Consider the following 20,455-nt stretch of genomic DNA (forward strand, 5'->3'; position numbering starts at 1 on the left):
CCTTACAAACCAACCAGCTCAGAGGTGAATCACAACATTACAAACTTTGATTTGAATTATTTTAAAATCTGACAAGAAGACAATGGTAGGCCTATATATAAAACTGTTGATTTTAGGTTGTTGGTTATAAGTATAGAAACAACATATTTAAGGTTTACTGCAAAATATTCAGATATATACAAATATATATGTAGTTTGAGGGTGCAGAGAGACCGAATCGATTTTGTCATTCACAGTGCTTCATAGGAGTGGGCGGTTGCTGCTGGATTTGTTTGGTGGGCTTTGTTGGCAGTCACAGTTCTCTGATTGGTGGAGCTGTCTCTGCTGGACCATGGGTAATGTAGTTGTTCACCAGGAATTCAGCTATTGAACACAATGTTTTAAATAATGCAGATTGATGGCTTCAAAAAAGGCATATACCCCCAATGAACAACCTCAGAGCTCACGGTATAGGTTTGTCTTAAAGATTTATAAACTATTGTCGAAATAATTTTTTGTGGTAACCAACATTTTGCCACAAATACTATAAACTGAACTTAACTTGTATTAAACCCGGAATATTCCTTTAAAGTAGAGAGTAGATTTCCGCTGGTCATGTGATTCTAACATGGCAGCCCCCATGAGGGGACCCACTCCATGTACAATAAAACAGCTTTTATAAGGTTACTGATATGACTGGGGCCTTCATCTCATGTGAGTGCTCTTGATTTTTTTTTTTTGTTTGTTTTGTTTTTTTTACATATGTTTTAAAATTACAATTCATTTCTTTAGAAGTAAAACAACTTTTAAAAAGAAAAAAATACTGAGTGCACCTTTTAAACCCTGTTAAATGATAAACAAAAAACAAAGAACTCTGTTTTAATACTAATGCTGATGATAATAATAATGCTTATTCAGATTTGTACTGCTAAAATCACAAAGATGCTCTTTTTATGTAAACAAGAAAGCCACTAAAAGTATTGGTATTTTACAGTATCGTGATACTGGTCTTGGTAATGGCCCATAAAGGCAAATCAGTGTGCTTCTACCTCATTACCACAACAGTATCACCCATCTCTTATGTGCCTCTTTAGAATACTAAACAATGTGGCAGATTGAGCATCCCTGCAGGGTTTTGATGACACCGCCCAAATCATTTGGTTGCAGTGTGGCACAATGAATGTAAATAGTTAACTAATGGTTCTCTCTGCGTATGTGGGACAAGCTTGATCAGCATGTGCTAGCTTATGCATGATCAAACAGCTTTCTATTTTCTGCCAAGGCTTTGCCATTTTAACAAGTTAATACACACATCCAACAATTAGGAAAGAAATGTCATATAATGCAGTTTACAATTAGTAAAATCATATACAAATGATTTATATTTTAAATCACTCTTGTGGTATGTTGGTTGCCATGATTTCAGTGTACAACACCTTATCTGCTCTTGCAGAGAGCTATAAATAAAATCGCACTCTGTTGTGCAGTGGCCTGGATAAAGATGCTCTGTCTTTTTCAAGGCAATAGAAAGCATGCTCAAGCAGGGGTGAACCAGTCAGGTTATAAATATCGTAGCCTCAGGACCTTGAGAGCTGTCCTCCGCTTCGACCACCCACACATGCACTTCCTGTACCATACAACAACTTTCCATTTCTCGAACATAGCCTCCCCCACAGTTCAGCCTGGTCAATATATGATATGACACGGTCTACGTATACAAAATAATAATAATAAATATACATTTAAACCTCATTTACCTAATCATTTGAACCCCAGAATAAGTTATTCCAATGCATTGTAGTACAATGCAGGCATGCCATTGTAGCCTAGACAAAAAATAATCCATAGTTTTCACCATTGCAATTAGCTGCTTGGGCAGTGGAGGGCAGTAATTGCATGTATCTCTGAATATGTTTGATGTTTTGTGACTGACTCTCATCTATCTTGCAAGCCTGGTGGTTACTTAGGTCTCCTGCTACATATTGTTTGTTACCTTGAAGCCCATCATCCAGTTTTTACATGTAGACTACTGTGATGAGCAGTTAGAATTACTCAGTAACAAATATCAGAACTATATATTTTCTATGCATAACAAATATATCCAGTAGTGCAGTCTAGGGTATACGCAGGCATACGCCGTATGCCCACCTATCTTTCTTGGGATTTTGCTAATGCCCACCTAAAATAAGTGATGATACGTATGGCCGCCAGAACAACGAAGGCTTTTGACCCAGAATTTTTCAATATAATAACGCGATGCCGCAGCACTGTTAATTGAGTTTATTATTATTATTATTATTATTATTATTTTAAAAAGTGTACAGAGATTCTCTCTAAATGCGCACAGAGCATCGGGAGGCGGGAGCGCAACTGATGGCACAGGAAAGACTCAGCTGATCCACCAATCAGAACGTTCATTTCAGACGCGATTGGATTTTTGCTAACCAATCATATTTTCCGTTTCAGTAAGGGGCGGAACATTTCCAGCGTCTGATGATAATTCACAAGCAACCCTGGAGTAACCATAATTTGCGCTGTAAATGTATTTCTATGCTAAACGTAAATATATACATTTAAATTTAACTTATGCAATGAAACTTTGTGAAAATACTGCATGTTATTGCACCCGTGCCAGTTTTTGATGCTCTTTGCAGATGCTGGACAACTGTGTCCCTTAATTATATAAAATAATTATATAAATTATTATTATTTATTTATTTTTATTTTTTATTTTTGGTTGTCTTTTACTGGTGCCTTTTTCTCGTGATATCAAATCATTTCAATTTATATTTCTTAGTAGGAAATAAATTCACAGTATGCCCACCTCTTCAGACACTACCACGCCAATGAATATATCTGTACAGTAAGTGACCAATATTACACATACATAGGCTACAGTATGTAGTTAATACTTCTAACTTATCATCACAATATATGTTCAAACTAGATGGGCTAGTTTCTTGTCCTAAGGATTGAGTTTTATCAAATTGAACAGATTTAAACTTTTTTTCTTTTTGTCACGGGAATGTCACATTAAAACTGACTTGGATATTTTTATTTTATTTTTTACCAGGCCTTCATCATTTATTTTTGGTACTTTTCAAATGCCGTTTATGTATAGATTTTACTGTTTTAGTGTTGTCTCAGACCAAGACTTTCAATATTAAATTATGAAAATCCATTAAAAAAATACAAACTATTGCATGTTTATAACTATGATAATCTAAACAAATAGAATAAACATAATCCATTTAAATATTTATTGTGTGAAAATTATTTTATTTAATATATATATATATATATATATATATATATATATATATATATATATATATATATATATATATATATATATATATACACACACACACACACTAACGGTCAAAAGTTTTGAAACACTTACTCATTTTTTACTATAATTTGTTTTTTCACATTTTAGAATAATAGTAAAGTCATCAAAACTATGGAATAACATAAATGGAACTATGGGAATTATGTTGTGACTAAACAAAATCCAAAATAAATCAAAACTGTGTTATATTTTAGCATCTTCAAAGTAGTCACCCTTTGTCTAGAATTTGCAGACATGTACTCTTGACATTTTCTCAACCAACTTCTTGAGGTATCACCCTGGGATGCTTTTTGAACAGTATTGAAGGAGTTCCCATCTATGTTGGGCACTTATTGGCTGCTTTTCTTTATTATTTGGTCCAAGTCATCAATTTCAAAAACTTTTTTTTTTAAATTAAATTTTAGTTTTATAATAAAATAAATTAATATGGTGGCACAATTATATTTTTGTCTACAAAACTAATTTCAAACATTTAAGCATACGCCTTCAGATCAAAAGATTTTTAAGATCATGAGAAACATTTCGGTCAAGTGTTTCAAAACTTTTGACCGGTAGTGTGTGTATATATATATATATATATATATATATATATATATATATATATATATATATATATATATATATATTTATTATTATTATTATTATTTTAATTTCTTTCTTTTTTTTCTTCTTCTTTTTTTTACTGTCCCACAGCTATGGCATCATTTCCACCACACCAAACAATTTTGCTCCTGTTACTTTTTATTTCTATTTATTTATTTATTTTTTTTAAGTTAGTGTACTTGTTAAGTCGAAAAAAGGTGTCAGTAAAGAACATGCTTGATGTGAAATATGAGACAAGCGATGTTTGAAGAAAACAAAGAAAATTCAAGGTAAATATCACTTGAGAATGTTTTTACTGGTCATTCTATTGAACACAATACAGAATTTGAGATATGGTGGAAATTATACTGTGGTGGGAACTTTCTGGAAAAATGACATAAATCTCCTGTGATGCATGTACATGCACTCTTGGATAATGTTAGTAGAGAAATAAAAATTTCTGCACATCAGTGCTATAGTGTAGTAAACTTAACTGTATTTCACATCACTTGCACTAGGCTGTACTGATTGGATTCTGCCAGACCTTTGTGCAAGCTCCCATTCTTTAAGAGGTAAGGCGTGAGCTCTTGTTTTGTTTACAAGCTCACTGTGGGGGTGGACGGACGGTGGTTACTGCCTTTGTTAATTGCACAAAACAAGACTATGCTGTGCTAACGTAAGCACACAAGTATATATTTTCATTCACATTCAAAACTTAGGTTGCATAACACCCTGAGAATCAAAATTCTGAGCATTTCTTAGCATCATCCTCATGACACAATACACATCTTGAAAATCACTGAATCAGATGTCTGATTGCAGCTAATGTGCCATGTCTGAGAAAAGGCTAGGACGTTATAACTTTTTACAGCAGGTTAATTACACAGCCACAGACTTATCGGTTTTGCTGGATGGCTCATTGCTCGGTCAGGTGAGGCTATATTTCAAATGGGACACTCTGATTATGTCAGGTTTATGCCCACTACTTGCAAAAGAAGGGGGGCATAATTCTCACAAATGTTATTACTGGATGCATATGACTCATGAAAATGTGTGCTTGCATATACAGTATATTCAGTCAAACCTATGACTCATTTGCTTTTCAGTCCAGACTATATGTTCTATAAAAGCCAACTCACTCTTTTATTAAAAGCACCCATAGTCCCTTATCCTATAATAGAACGGCTGATGGTATTATTTTATACTCAGTAGTTTTTATGTTACACTGGGTGAAATGGCAGTCGTCTTATACTGACACCTAATGGCATGGATGCATCATCATGTAAACCAATAGTTTTTGGCTATTGTATAAATGCGCTATTCTCAGCCATGATTAATTTATTAACTGTGTGAAAATGTCCAGTAATAGGAATGATACCAAGATAAAATATGTAGTATTCAGCTAGTCATGTGATCTCAACATGGCGGTGCCCATGAGGCAGCCCAGCTCCATATAAATAAAATAGCTTTTATAGAGCTGTACAGCTTGTAGTCCAAAAACGAGAATTCTCCATGGGTTCCCTCTGGATTTTCCTGTGGGTTTTTATAATGGGGTTTCTGAACTTATGAGGAAAATAAGGTCTGTGGTAAACAATACTTGACAATACATGGACGTTTTGTTCTACAACATAAATTATACACAGTCATACCTCAAACGTGAATTTTGAAGCCGTATTGAATTACATACTTTTAAAAAAAAAAAACACACAGTGGCTTCGAAATTCACGTTTGAGGTATGAACTTCCAGGTTCGCCTACAAACTTACATCACGTCTGAACAGCTAAATTTGGTATTGATAACTCTGCGTGATTTTAAACAAGTTGGGGGGGTGGAGGGGGTTTGGTGCTTGTGTTATATCGTCTGACCGGTCATGGCTCCCCTGAAAACGATGACATATTTGTTGTCATGTGATGCACCTATATGATCCATTCAACCCAAAACAATCAAGATGGCAGCCCATGTTGTAGCGGCATTGTTGTGCCTGCTATTCACTTTGATAGCATTGTTAAAGATAAATGTTTCTTTGTACAACCTTCACATTGCATTCCTTCAAAGGTGACTGGAAGTTTACTTGGAATTGCTGTCCAGCGTTGGAACACAAGGGCAATTGCGTTTCAGACTGTAAATGCAACGGCAATTTTTTGCATGCGCAGTAAGGGGATTTAAAGGTTTTCATGAAGTATAGGTCTCTGCCGAACAGAAATGGGCATTTCCCAATCAGTGGGCATTTTCAAAACAGGATGGGCTATTTCCAACTATCCAATGAAAGTAGGGAATCTCTATATACTCATCGGTGGCCGTTTCCAAAGCAGGATGGGCGTTTTTCTGCAGAGACACCAATCTTGTTTTAGTGTGGAAGAGCAACATTTGGGAAACGCCTGAAACAGCAGTGTGGACGGAGAGTGTTTTAAAACAAAAATGGCATTTTCAAATGTATCCGGATTAAAGGAACCCTTACGAAAATCGATATTTCATGGCAAATTTGCCGCAAACTTGCCGCAAAATGGTAATGTTCACGTGCAAATGAGCTTTGCGGCAAACTGGAGTGGTGGTGGCATAGTGGACTAAAGCACTGAACTGGTAAGCAAACGGTTGTTGGTTCAATCCCCACAGCAAAAGCACTTCACTCCAGGTTGCTCCAGGGGGATTGTCCCTGAAATAAGGGCACTGTAAGTTGCTTTGGATAAAAGCATCTGCCAAATGCATAAATGTAAATGTAGAACTTGCAGCAAATTGTCCATTGCTTCCAAAGGTTTGCTGGAGGTTCACCACTACTGCTGAAGAGATGCAAACATTTGCAATGAAGCAAAAGCTCATTTGCATGTGAAAATAACAAGCGGCAAATTTGCAGCTAGTTTAGTTTTTTTGTAAGGGAAGATTCCGGGTTCAATACAAGTGAAATGTGAAACTTACAATTTTCTAAAAGCACTTTCATTAATTCTTCTGTTAAAATGTATATATTATTTGAGCTGTAAAGTTGTTTAAATCACAATTTTTACAGTCATTTTAGGGTTTGTTGACATTACATTGTCATGGCAATGAAGTTGTAAAATTGGCCATAACTTCACACAGAAAAAGTTAGTAAGCAATTTTATCACACTAAAATCATGTTAACATGGACATTGTTTACGTCTTGTGGCTATACTTTTGAAATAGTGACTATTTTAACATTTAAGGATTGGCCCCATTCACTTCCAATGTAAGTGCATCACTGGAACCCAGATTTATGCTTTTTTTTTTTAAGAAACGAAAGGACTGTTCAAAATTAATTTTTATGGTAATCAATATTATGCCACAAATGCTGTTGATTGAGCTTAACGTGCATTGAACGCGGAATATTACTTTAATGTGAATGTAGCCTCAGAGGTTGCTCGCACGCAATGCATTATCAGTAGTGCTAGATGAAAATGTGTTCATGCTTGAATTGATTCAAAATTGTCTGATGGGGGATTGCGCTTGTCGGTAATTCAGCTGAATGGGGTTGATTTCAGGGTACACAAACTTTCAAAAGCAACATGATGATTTCCAGTTGAGTGATCATGTTATTGTTTTTTTATGCTAAAACTTTTTGAATGAGGATTACTTGGATTACTGATTACAACTTTTGCGTGAGAGCTGTTTGCAATTATATTCGTCTCTGCAAAATGTCCTCCATGATAGGGCATATTTGTCCTCTGATGGCTCTCTTGAGCAGGTGTAACACAGCAGTTGTGCGTCAGACTCTCAGCCAAGCTCGAAATATACTGCCATCAATGGAGAGGACACGCTGTTCCGAGCGAGCATAGACTGCAGCTGAATGTCCTGTCCCCCTACCCGGCTAAAAGAGACCCTCTCGAGCACCACGCCACCACTGAGGAAGAGTACATGCTGGCCCATTGTCATAGCAACTGGACATACCTGCCTGCCCTAAGAGCATGCCACTTGGAGTGGATCATCATGGAATATGATACAGTATGTAGGGCGTACTTAACACGAGGTTGAGTAAACAATGATAGAATTTTCATTTTTGGGTGAACTATCCCTTTAATAACCAAACTCTGATATAAATAAACAATAGATAATCAAGCCACAGGATATGAGGGTAGAAGGGTGTTGGCTTGTTGTTGTGTGAGACCTGGGAATGAGGCATCTGGTGTCTTTCGGTATCCTGGGCAGTACACAAACAACGCTCGTTGCCGTGGGCGTGAACTGGTACTTGTTGATTGACGCACTTCCACTCCACCCTCCTTCCTCCATCTAAATGCTGTTACGCAAGTCACACAGGTCTCCATTCATACAAGGTGAGCTGCGGCTGACATGGCAACCAACAGACACAGCATCTTGTCATCATGTACATGAAGAGATGTTTCTGATAATCCCCATAGCTTAATTTTAGGCTGGAATTGGTAACTTCCGGAATCATTATTTATGGAACATAAAAGCAATATTACAGCAAATATGTCACGCAGAAATAAAAGTATGCAAATAGCTATTAAAATGCTAGACAAATGTGAAATAATAGAGGGAAAGATAGACAACATATTTACATTTTCCTGTCAAACAATTTGCTTTGAGCGGATTGAAGCTTGTGTACACGACTGACATTCGCTGATGGAAAAACAGTCGCCCGACAGCTTGCGCATTGCATATTATAATTTTGTTTGTGTTTATTGCCTTCCTGCAGGTTGTACTACTAATTAGACTTTTACAAGCCAATTATACACTAGCTGATGCCAACGAAACACTCCTGTTTTCTTGTCTACCCTCCTCTCGCTCAGCGCTCAGAGAGTTATTCATCATCACGTTGATGGACGCAGTATTAAGTATTTACCGAGATGTGTGCGCTTCAGAGTATGATAATATTATTTAAGCTACTTTGATGTCAGAGATGGTTGATCATTTACTTGGGGGTGGAGAAAAAAAGATTAAAATCCTAAGAGGATGTTGAGAGGTGTTTTAAAGATATTTAGGGTTAGGGTTAGATATTTCTCACCTAGCTACTTCGGTAAACAAAAATGGTTACAGTAAGGCACTTACAATGGAAATGCATGGGGCCAGTTAATAAATGCTAAAAATAAACATTGTTTCAAAAGTATAACCACAAGACTTAAACATTATACACTGCCTGGCCAAAAAAAAGTTGCATACTCTAGTATTTCGTTGGACTGCCTATAGCTTTGGTTACGGCATGCATTCGTCGTGGCATTGTTTCGACAACCTTTATTTCTATCCAGAGTTGCATAAATGTTTGGCCGAGATTTGTATTGATGATGGGAGAGTCAAACCACTCCGTAAAATCTTCTCCAGCACATCCCAAAGACTTTCAATGGGGTTAAGGTCAGGAATCTGTGGTGGCCAACTCATGTGTGAAAATGATTGCTCCCTGAACCACTCTTTTACCATTTGAGCCCGATGAATCTTGGCATTATCGCCCTAGAATATGCTTGTGATGTCAGGGAAGAAAAAATCCATTGATGGGATAACCTGGCCATTCAGTACATACAGGTAGTCAGCTGACTTCATTTTACTCCCGCATACTCATTTGTGCACTCATTTGCATCTTCGTAAACACAAATATGCAATTAACTTTATTTGAAAGGAGGATTGTCACTTCAAACAGCTGCACAATATTTATCACGTATCTCAACTGACTTATTGACCATATTTGGCAAATGCCATGAACAAAGACATCAGTAACTTACTGTCGTTCTCTATTAATGTCTAAATGCATGTCGGAATAACGTGAGTATAATAATTAAGGGGGCAAGAGATTATAAATAGATCCTGTCCTGATTTGATCCAACACATTTTTTCTGGTTTAGATAATTAGGCTGTATGAGTCATAATGTTTCAGTCCATGCACTGTCTCTTTGGATGAGCTGTCTGAGTGAAGAGGCATGTAGAGGTGTGTGTATGTGTGTGTGCATGTATCATATTTGTGTGGGCCCTAATGTGTGAGGTGGGGGAGAGAAAATGGTGTAAAATGAACAACTGCAAACAAGCCAAACCGCAAAAAGCTTTTTATTTGTAGAGCTCGGAGGATCAAGTGCATTACGTGCATGTGTATTTCTTGTACATGTGTGAGAGTCCACAGCCAAACAAATGCGTGTGTATTGTGCCAGCCCACGTGGGTGTGTGCTGTTTTAGTAGGAGCTGAATCGATAACCTGAGGGCAGGGAGTGGAGACGCACAAGGAAATGCAATTCTCTGGTCGCCCACCTCTTCCTGTCCCACCTACTCACCAGCAGCCCACAGACCAGCTCGGCCTCCGAAAAACCTGTTTGATTGGGGGAGAGAAAATGAAACCAAACAAATACATGATGAAACAAATATAGTGGAGTTCAAAAGTCTGTAAAAAAAAAAAATAAAAGCAAAAATCGCAGTTACATCGAGGCACTTACAATGTAAGTAAATTGCACCAGTCCATAAACGTTACAACAAGGTTCCCACTCTTTTCAAGGCACAATTTTTCATGACATTTCCAGGACATTTTATTTGCCCAACAAGTGTAATATTTAAGCAAAAATACATGTGTCCATTTAAACTGAGCTTTTATTTTGGTGTTTCTGTGTGTTTTTGATGGTAGATTCTCACTTCCATATAAGGAGTTACTTACATGGCCCAGTGTGATTATTAATCCACATAAAGCTGTGATTTAATTAAATAAATACATAGTCTGTATGTGCAGCACACTTCAGAATGTTTCGCTTTATGTCATCTCACACACACACACACACACACACACACACACACACACACACACACACACACACACACACACACACACACAAGAGCGCAAGTGATTATCATGATGTGATGTTTTTAGTGTATGAGCGGCCGGCTTCACACATTCATTTTAAAATGCGCAACACATGCAGATGATATCTTTATTCAATTAAATCATAGACTTTTGCAGTTTAATTATAACACTAGGACATATCGCAACTTTAATTTGATTAATTGTGCATTCAAACATTCATTTTCGTCCAAATATGTCATATTCCATGGCATTCTGCGTTTTATAGCTAATGACAATTTTATAACTAGATTTTGTGATTCCGTCCATGTTTTCCGCATACTACAGATGGTAACCGCAGTATAACCAGACTCAGATCGCTGAATTATTGAAAATTAATTCACATCCCAAAGTGTAAAGGCCGAATCACCACGCTACCATCTCGGGGTGCAAGTCCTGATTGTTACCATGTTTTGCGCATGCATCAAAAACCTTGTTAGCAACACAGTCAAACAGTTCTATTGTACTGAAATATTTTCCAAGACAAATATTTATTTTACAGGACATTTAGGTATTTTTCTAATTTTCCATGACTTTTCCATGACTGGAAAACTGCACTGAAAAATTCCAGGTTTTCCAGGACATGTGTACAATACACACCATTTAAACAGTATAGCCACACGATGTAAATATTATACATATTAATATGATTTTAGTGCACAAAAATCCAGATCACAGGGTTTATCGGCATTTATGTCGTCATGACAATGAAGTTATAATATCGGATATAACTTTACACAGATAAGGTTAGTAAATGATTTTATCACGCTTACATAATGTTAACACATATAATGTTTATTTCGTGTGACTCTACTTTTAAAACAGTGTGCATTTTAACATTTATGGACTGCCCCCTTCACTTCCATTTACAGGTTTAAATAAGATTTTGAAACTCCACCATATACGTAAGGATGCAAATTGCTCAAAACAAAAGCAACAATGGTAAATGCACCAGACAGGGAGGTGCAATGTTACACACTTCAATGACACCTTTGCATTGCCTCATGGTACAACAATACCGCCTTGTTTGCAAACCCTCCTGTATTGCCTAACAATCCAGAATTCATCTCGTCTTCTGATTCCTTTGTCTTGTTCCATGCACAATAAAATAATGCTGTTTGAGTCAGTGTGGTTTCTATGCCATGCATCTGCCGTAACAGGGAATTTTCCTTTGCGCAATGTAGCAATGCTGTGTATTAGACCTAATATGATACTTTATATGGGCAGTTGACATGACATACTTTTGGAAAGTTGATATGTTATGTGACGTGACATGATGTACTCTATCTAAAACTATTATAAATAACTTTTATAACTTTATGCATGCAGTTTTTATAACCTCATATTAATTGAGAGAGATATTAATTGATTTGTACTTTTAAAAATTCATATGTCACACTGAAGGACCATTTGCCGCAGGTGATGAAAAAGGTAAAAAATATGTTGACAAGTTACAGGACCTGAGATATACACTTTAAATACACTGCCTGGCCAAAAAAACGTTGCACACTCTAATAATTTGTTGGACCGCCTTTAGCTTTGATTACGGCGCACATTCATCGTGGCATTGTTTCGATAACCTTATGCAACATCACAACATTTATTTCCGTCCACAGTTGCATTAATTTTTGGCCAAGATCTTGGATTGATGTTGGGAGAGTCGAACCAGCACATCCCAAAGACCCCAAAATGGGGTTAAGGTCAGGAATTTGTGGTGGCCAATTCCTGTGTGAAAATGATTCCTCATGCTCCCTGAACCACTCTTTCACAATTTGAACCCAATGAATCGTGGCATTGTCGTCCTGAAATGTGCCCATGCTGTCAGGAAAGAAAAAATCCATTGATGGGATAACCTGGTCATTCATTACATTCAGGTAGTCAGCTGAATTAATTTTATTGCCACACAACATTGCTGAGCCTAGACCTGACCATTTGAAGCAACCCCAGATTATAACACTGCCTCCAGAGGCTCGTACAGTGGGCACTATGCATGACGGGTGCACCGCTTCATGCGCTTCCCTTCTTACCCTGGCACGCCCATCGCTTTGGAATAGGGTAAATCTGGACTCATCAGACCACATGACCTTTTTCCATTACTCCACAGTCCAATCTTTATGCTCCCTAGCAAATTGAAGTCATGTTTTCCGATTAGCCTCACTAATAAGTGGCTTTCTTGTGGCCAAACAGCTTTTAGTCCCAATCCTGTAAGTTCTCGTCGCATTGTGCATGTGGAAATGCTCTTACTTTCACTGTTAAACAGCCGTGAGTTCTACTGTTGATTTTTTGCGATGTGACTTCTCCAAGCGTTTAAATGATCTCTGATCACGATCATTCAAGATTTTTTTCTAACCACATTTCTTCCATGAAGCTGATGGTTCACCACTATTCTTCCAGGTTTTAATAATGCGTTGGACATTTCTTAACCCAATTCCAGTGATTTCATCAATCTCCTTAGTTGTTTTCTTTGCTTGATGCAGGTCAATATTTTGCAACATTAACATCTTTTTCATGACCACGGGACACGTCTTCTGACATGGTTGTTTAAGATCCAATCATAGGCTTTTAAGTATCTGCTTATTTAAATCCAAATGCCAACTTATTTTTCTTTTTGGCCAGGCAGTGTATATAAACTCAGCAAAAAAGAAACATCCCTTTTTCAGGACACTGTATTTTAAAGATAATTTTGTAAATCCAAATAACTTTACAGATCTTTATTGTAAAGGGTTTAAACAATGTTTTCCATGCTTGATCAATGAACCATAAACAATTAATGAACATGCACCTGTGGAACGGACGTTAAGACACTATCAGCTTACAGACGGTAGGCAATTAAGGTCACAGTTGTAAAAACTTAGGACACTAAAGAGACCTTTCTACTGACTCTGAAAAACACCAAAAGAAAGATGCCCAGGGTCCCTGCTCATCTGCGTGAACATGCCTTAGGCATGCTGCTTGGAGGCATGAGGACTGCAGATGTGGCCAGGGCAATAAATTGCAATGTCCGTACTGTGAGACGCCTAAGACAGCGCTACAGGGAGACAGGAAGGACAGCTGATTGTCCTCGCAGTGGCAGACCGCGTGTAACAACACCTTCACAGGATCGGTACATCCGAATATCACACCTGCGGGACAGATACAGGATGGCAACAACAATGCACAATCCCTCCATCAGTGCTCAGACTGTCCGCAATAGGCTGAGAGAGGCTGAACTGAGGGCTTGTAGGCCTGTTGTAAGGCGGGTCCTTACCAGACATCACCGGCAACAACGTCGTCTATGGGCATAAACCCACCTTCGCTGGACCAGACAGGATTGGCAAAAAGTGCTCTTCACTGACGAGTCGCAGTTTTGTCTCACCAGGGGTGATGGTCGGAGTCGCGTTTATTGTCAAAGGAATGAGCGTTACACCGAGGCCTGTACCTGTACAGCTTTACGCTAAGCTAAAATGCTATTTCTAGCCATTTTACATGCACGTGTTACCAGACACGATCATATTGTTTTATCAAGAAAATTCACGTTGGATCATAATTTCTTTTTTTCTAGTAAGACCTTTGATATTAGGGCAAAAATCCTATTCTTGATAATAATTTTTGTATTGTTTTCCTTTAAAAATATCTAAAAACCCTTAAACAGATCAATTTGATTTATCTTGTTTTAGAAACAACACTGTATAAGATATTTAGGTTTTTCAGAGAATGTATTTTTAACATGTGTATTTTGTCTTACTGTACTGGCAGAGTTTTTATAGTCAAAACAAGTGAAAAAATCTACCAGTGCTGAAGAAGTAATCCAAAGTATTTAGAATACGTTACTGACCTTGAGTAATCTAACGGAATACGTTACACTATGTTATCTGTAGTGGAACACAATTCAAAAGTAACCCTCCCAACCCTGTATATACCTATATAGAACTCCCTGTTAATGCCTTTGAAAGAACAGGCTTGATTTGCAAAAATAAACCCAGTGTTAATTTTCATTCAATTTTTATGTCCAACATCAACACAGAATGTATTTTGCATTGGACCAAAAATGTTTCACAAAAGGACATAGCAGTTGCACAAATGTACCAGAAGGGGTCTCTATGTGATTACCTCATCCCTGGGGCTCTGGAAAAGGATGACAGCACCCTTAGTAGGTTCTGTGAACTGAGCTGCTGTCAAAGGCACTTTTCCTATTTATTTTCCATAGTGACTTTATGCCATACCAGGTCCCTGCACAGTTGCCCACACCAGCCCCCATCGCTGTGTGCTAGTCACTCCTATTTTGCCCCTTTTGGGCTCACACATGCCCATTCAACCCTACGCCCACTCACAGAGGAATGCCTGGGGGTGGGTGCGAGCAAAGGGTACAATGCAAAAAATCTCTGTATTTTTTTCTTGTTTTCCAGTACAAATACCTAAACTTCCTTAAAACTAGATACATTTACCCGGAAGCAAAACTGCATAAGATATTAAGACTTTTTTTTTCAGAGACTATATATTTAATTAAAGGGACAGTTAACTCAATATTAAAATTCTTTAATTATTTACTCTCCTTCATGTTGTTCAAACCCGTTTGACTTTCTTTCTTCCATGGAACACAAAAGGAGATGTTTGGCAGAATGTTAGGGATTGACAGTCTCAGTCACTTTTCATTTTGATGGTATGGAAGAAAAAAAAAGATGCAAAGAAAGTGAATGGTGACTGAGGCTAACATATACTTTTTGTGTTCCACGGAAGAAAGAAATTCATACCAGTTTTGAACAACATGAAGGAGAGTAATGTCAGAATTTTAATTTTGAGTTAACTGTCCCTTTAATTAAATATATATTTTGTTTACCCTTGAATTTATTTTATTGTTTTAATCATAAATCGAACAAAATTTTGTGAGGATAATGCTTGAAAATAGATAGGTGAAGGTTGTCATGACATGTTGTGTAGAATAGTTTAAAATTGTTTTAAATGGTTGAAGTTTAAAGGTTATAGAGGCCTTAAACACAGACAGTCAGACAGTTCATCAGCAAGTGGTTGCAAGGTTGTTCTGGGTGGTTGCTAGACGTTGCCACACTGTTTTCGCTTTTCTAATAGTTCTGTCTGGTTGCTAGGCATTGCTATGGTGTCTTAGTTAGTTGTTAAGAGTGTTACCAGCTAGCTAGCGATTGTTCATTATGGGAAAACCATAATTCCAGCTAGCAAGAAAAGACATAGCAACCGAATCAGAACAGTCTGAAGGTCTGTGCCAAGTTTGTTGGATGTAGCTTGAAAGCTTTAAGAGGAGTTACATTTCATAATGGTCTTGGTTTAGGACTTTAAATCCTTAACCCAATATGTAGAATAACAGTATTTTGGCTTTGTCAAGGCAAAATAACAACTATAAATATTTGATAAAGGATATATTCTCTGAAAATATATTTTTAGTACACAATTTAGCTTCTCAAATTAAATGTATCTTCTTTTAAGGATGTTTAAAAAAATAGCAGTGTACAAACCAATAGCAAGAAAATGAGAAAAGATGGGACCAAAGAGGGGAAGGAAAAGCAGTGAAATTGGTGAATTTTTTAAGTCAATAGGAACAAATGCAGGGTTCCCTATCTGTCACTCATTCAACGTTGTGTCGATGTAGTGACACTAGGGGTCACTCTTGGGAGCCCCAAACACCTCTGCTTTTTGAAAAAAGGCCAATAGGAATTGGCCAGTGGAATTTGCATGCCATGCCCTCGGACATACCAGTATAAAAGGAGCTGGTATGCAACCACTCATTCAGATTTTCTCTTCGGAGCCGAGCGGTTCTATTCATTGAAGCTGAATTCATCCGCGAGTTCATTCACCTCATCTGCTTGATTTTACGGCGCATTTCAGCGGCTTCTCCCCTTCTGCACCCGTGAAGTGCAGAGAATGCCCCTGGGCGCTTCGGCAGAATAACAAAACAGTATATTCTAAAAAGAGTGTATTTTCATTCTAAAAGAGCGGCATACACGGAACATCTTTTTAAAGATGCCTTTCCGTTTGTGTGTTATTCCTGGTTGCGGTCGTTATCTCTCCGCTTCTGACGGCCACGATCGCTGTCTTACGTGTCTGGGTGCTGCCCACGTGGAGACATCGTTCGTGGATGGGTCTTATCCTCATTGCGAGAACATGACCATGGCAACGTTGGGGTTGCGGCTTGCATTCGTAAGAAAGTAAGCCACCCCAGCGGCTCCCCGCCTCGGTCCTTTCTTCCTACGGGTATGAGGCCATGCCGGTTAGCACTGGGGGTGATTTGGGGACATCAATGGGACCACCTCCACCGGGTATCCCCCCACGGACCTCCCATTCCCCAGCACGCTCGCTTGCCCCGGTCGGGCGCTCGGACGAGACCACCGGCTCGTCTCAGGGCGAGTTTGACCTCTTGTTCGGAGCCCGGGAAGACGATGAGTTATCGAGCGCAGCATCGGAGAGCGGGCTCATCCAGTTGGACGCAGAGGCTTCGGCTGGGCTTCCTCCTTCGGGAATGGTCGCTCAGTCTCAGGCCGACGCGGAAATGACGGACATGCTTTCCCAGGCGGCCGTGAGCATCGGGCTAGAGTGGAACCCTCCACTCTTCCCAGAACCTTCGCGGCTCGACGACTGGTTCCTGGGCTCAGGGTGCCGCCCACGGCCACGCCCCGCCCTGGTTCCTTTCTTTCCGGAAGTGCATGAGGAGCTGACAAGATCGTGGGAGGCACCTTTTACTGCCTGGTCCAGGACTTTCAGCTCCCCCGCTCTCACTACCCTCGATGGTGGAGTGGCCAGGGGGTTTTCAGTGATCCCCCAGGTGGATAAGGCGCTCGCGGTGCAATTGTGTCCACAGCTCCCGTCCAGGGCCTGCAGGTGAGTCCCCTCGACATGGCACCTCGAGCTCCACCCCGCAGCGAGGTTCCACCCGCCAGTACGTCCGACATGATCATTCACTTGGTCCCCCTCACCCAGTGTTTGGGTGCGTGGCTAGCGCTTTCCAACCCGTCGCGATGGCTGACCCGGACCGTCTGACTTGGCTACGCGATTCAGTTCTCCAGGCGCATGCCCAGGTTCAGCATCGTCCGCTTCACCTTGGTGAAGGGTGAGAACACTGCTACCTTGCATGCGGAGATTGCGACCCTTCTGCTCAAGGGCGCGATAGAGCCTGTCCCTCCAGCCAAGATGAAGAAAACCACACCATCTTTTTCCAGAGCAGCCTGTATTTCTCGTGAGGTTACCTGTGGGTTTTTCTTTGTATCCCAAACAATTCTTCTGGCAATTGTGGCTGAAATCTTTCTTGGTCTACCTGACCTTGGCTTGGTATCAAGAGATCCCCAAATTCTCCACTTCTTAATAAGTGATTGAACAGTACTGACTGGCATTTTCAAGGATTTGGATATCTTTTTATATCCTTTTCCATCTTTATACAGTTCCATTACCTTGTTACGCAGGTCTTTTGACAGTTCTTTTCTGTTCCCCATGGCTCAGTATCTAGCCTGCTCAGTGCAACCACGTGAGAGCTAACAAACTCATTGACTATTTATACACAGACACTAATTGCAATTTAAAAAGCCACAGGTGTGGGAAATTAACCTTTAATTGCCATTTAACCTGTGTGTGTCACCTTGTGTTTCTGTAACAAGGCCAAACATTCAAGGGTATGTAAACTTTTGATCAGGGCCATTTGGGTGATTTCTGTTATCATTATGATTTAAAAAGGAGCCAAACAACTATGTGATAATAAATGGCTTCATATGATCACTATCTTTGCATGATCAGTCATATTTTCAAAATCAATGCCAAAATTTCACAATTTCTGCCAATATATGCAACTGTATGTAAAAAGGGGCCGAAAATATTGTTCACTGTTAGTTCATGAAACCTAATACATTAACTAAAATTAACATATAAAATTCTATGGACATGCCGGCGGATCCAAAGGGGGTGCTATGTAGTGAAAAAAAATTTACGCTTAAAATGTTCTCGTATACATAAGTCAGGCATATGAGATCATTTGAAAGATTAGAATCTGAACTTTTCATAAATAACCATCACTTCTGCATTAATGTTACACAAAATAACCAAATAAGACCTCAAAACATTTGCGCCACAAATTAGAGCCCCTAAAGGTAATGGGGTAGAAATATTTATATAAAATTAAACGTTTTTCACAAAACACCTTAAAGGACAAGTTATATAACAAATGAAAGCTCTCATTCTTAGGACTGTGACTATATGTGTGATTATACGTGACTATAGTTTATTTTGTTGCCCTACCACAGTTTGAACGATTTTCAAAATTATTCACTAGTCCACTCAGAGGCCAAGATGTTCAATGAAACAACAAGGGTGGTGTATGAACAGAAAATTAGACTGAACGTCTATGGACGAGCACATCTGTTAGGGCTCAAATGCATTAGAGCGCCACCTACATTTCAGATCTGTACATTGTGATGGAATGTGATACAGAAAATATATTTTTTCTAGGGCTTGCTGCCATCTAGGGGAATGAAATAAGATTTTTCAAAGTGAGGCAGAGTGACCAGAACCAGAATGACATATTTACAAAGTTATGACAAGAACAAAAAAGAAAAAAAGAAAGAAAGAAAGAAAGAAAGAAAGAAAGATTACCAAGGAATGCTGTCAAAGAAATACCAAGGAATGGCCTTATTTGGTATGCAAGGCTGGTGATTTCCAAACGGGATGCTAACAACCTTGAAGCACAAGCACACACACTTAACATACCCACAGCTATGCATGATGTATAAGGGTTCGGCACTGTGTGGGAGTCATTCAAACTCAGTTCACACAAGCCAGGGCAGGTGGTGTTGACAGAGGACATAATGACCCCTCTTTAGGCACAGGTGGCCTGGAGCAAGGCCTCTCCTCACTGGGTATCCTACAATAAAAGGGTGGAGGATGAGGCCATTACTATTTCAACTGACCCCACAGAACAAGCTGCCCTAGGGTACCATACGGACTGTTCTTTAGATTCTCTGGGACACCAAACATAATTTTCCACACTGCCAGTAATATGAACACTGGGAAGGGTAGCCTATTAAAGTTTTACCCTTCTGTTTTTGTAAGTCATTCAGAAAATACTTTGTATTTACACATAAACTCGCAGTAAACATGTAATTTAGCTCTATAAAGGCCAAAGTATACTTTGTATAAAAGTGTACCCCAAGTATATGGCCAAACAAGTATACGTCTTTTCCAGGTGCTGCGCACAGTGCGTGTAACGCAAATTATGTCATCAGCACAGTACACGCGTACTGTCCGCGTGCAACCCAGTTTTTGTTGACATGCCGACAGTCCGTGTCTTTTCATGCCTGGTATTTACTATGCTATGGCTTAGTGCTTATGGGTTGAATATGTCCGTTTGGGCTCACGGTCAAAAGAGTATACTCTAAAGGCTGAGCGCTCGACCATGTCTAAGGCTGAAGCGGCACATGGAAAAACAAAGTGCACCACGAAGCTGAAAAAGGCACGGACTGTCCGTGCGTATGGTGCTGATGACGAAATTTGCATCACGTTCACTGTGCATGAGATGTACCGTTATGCTGGAAAACTGAAGTATACTCTGGCCTTTAGGTGGCAGAAAAATTAAACCCAACTGTCTGCACTTCCATTAATAGTCACGCATCGCATCGCTGTACATTTGCATAACGTTGAACTCTGCTCATCTTTTTTGCCTCGCCTTTCTTGCATCGTCTCAATTCGTCTCAACTCTTATTTAAAATATATATATATATATATGTCCAGTTCCTTTGTTTTAGCAATGGGAACACCCATTATTGATGGTTCTACACACC

Source organism: Myxocyprinus asiaticus, chromosome 49, assembly GCF_019703515.2.
Source record: "Myxocyprinus asiaticus isolate MX2 ecotype Aquarium Trade chromosome 49, UBuf_Myxa_2, whole genome shotgun sequence".
In the NCBI taxonomy this organism is placed as follows: domain Eukaryota; kingdom Metazoa; phylum Chordata; class Actinopteri; order Cypriniformes; family Catostomidae; genus Myxocyprinus; species Myxocyprinus asiaticus.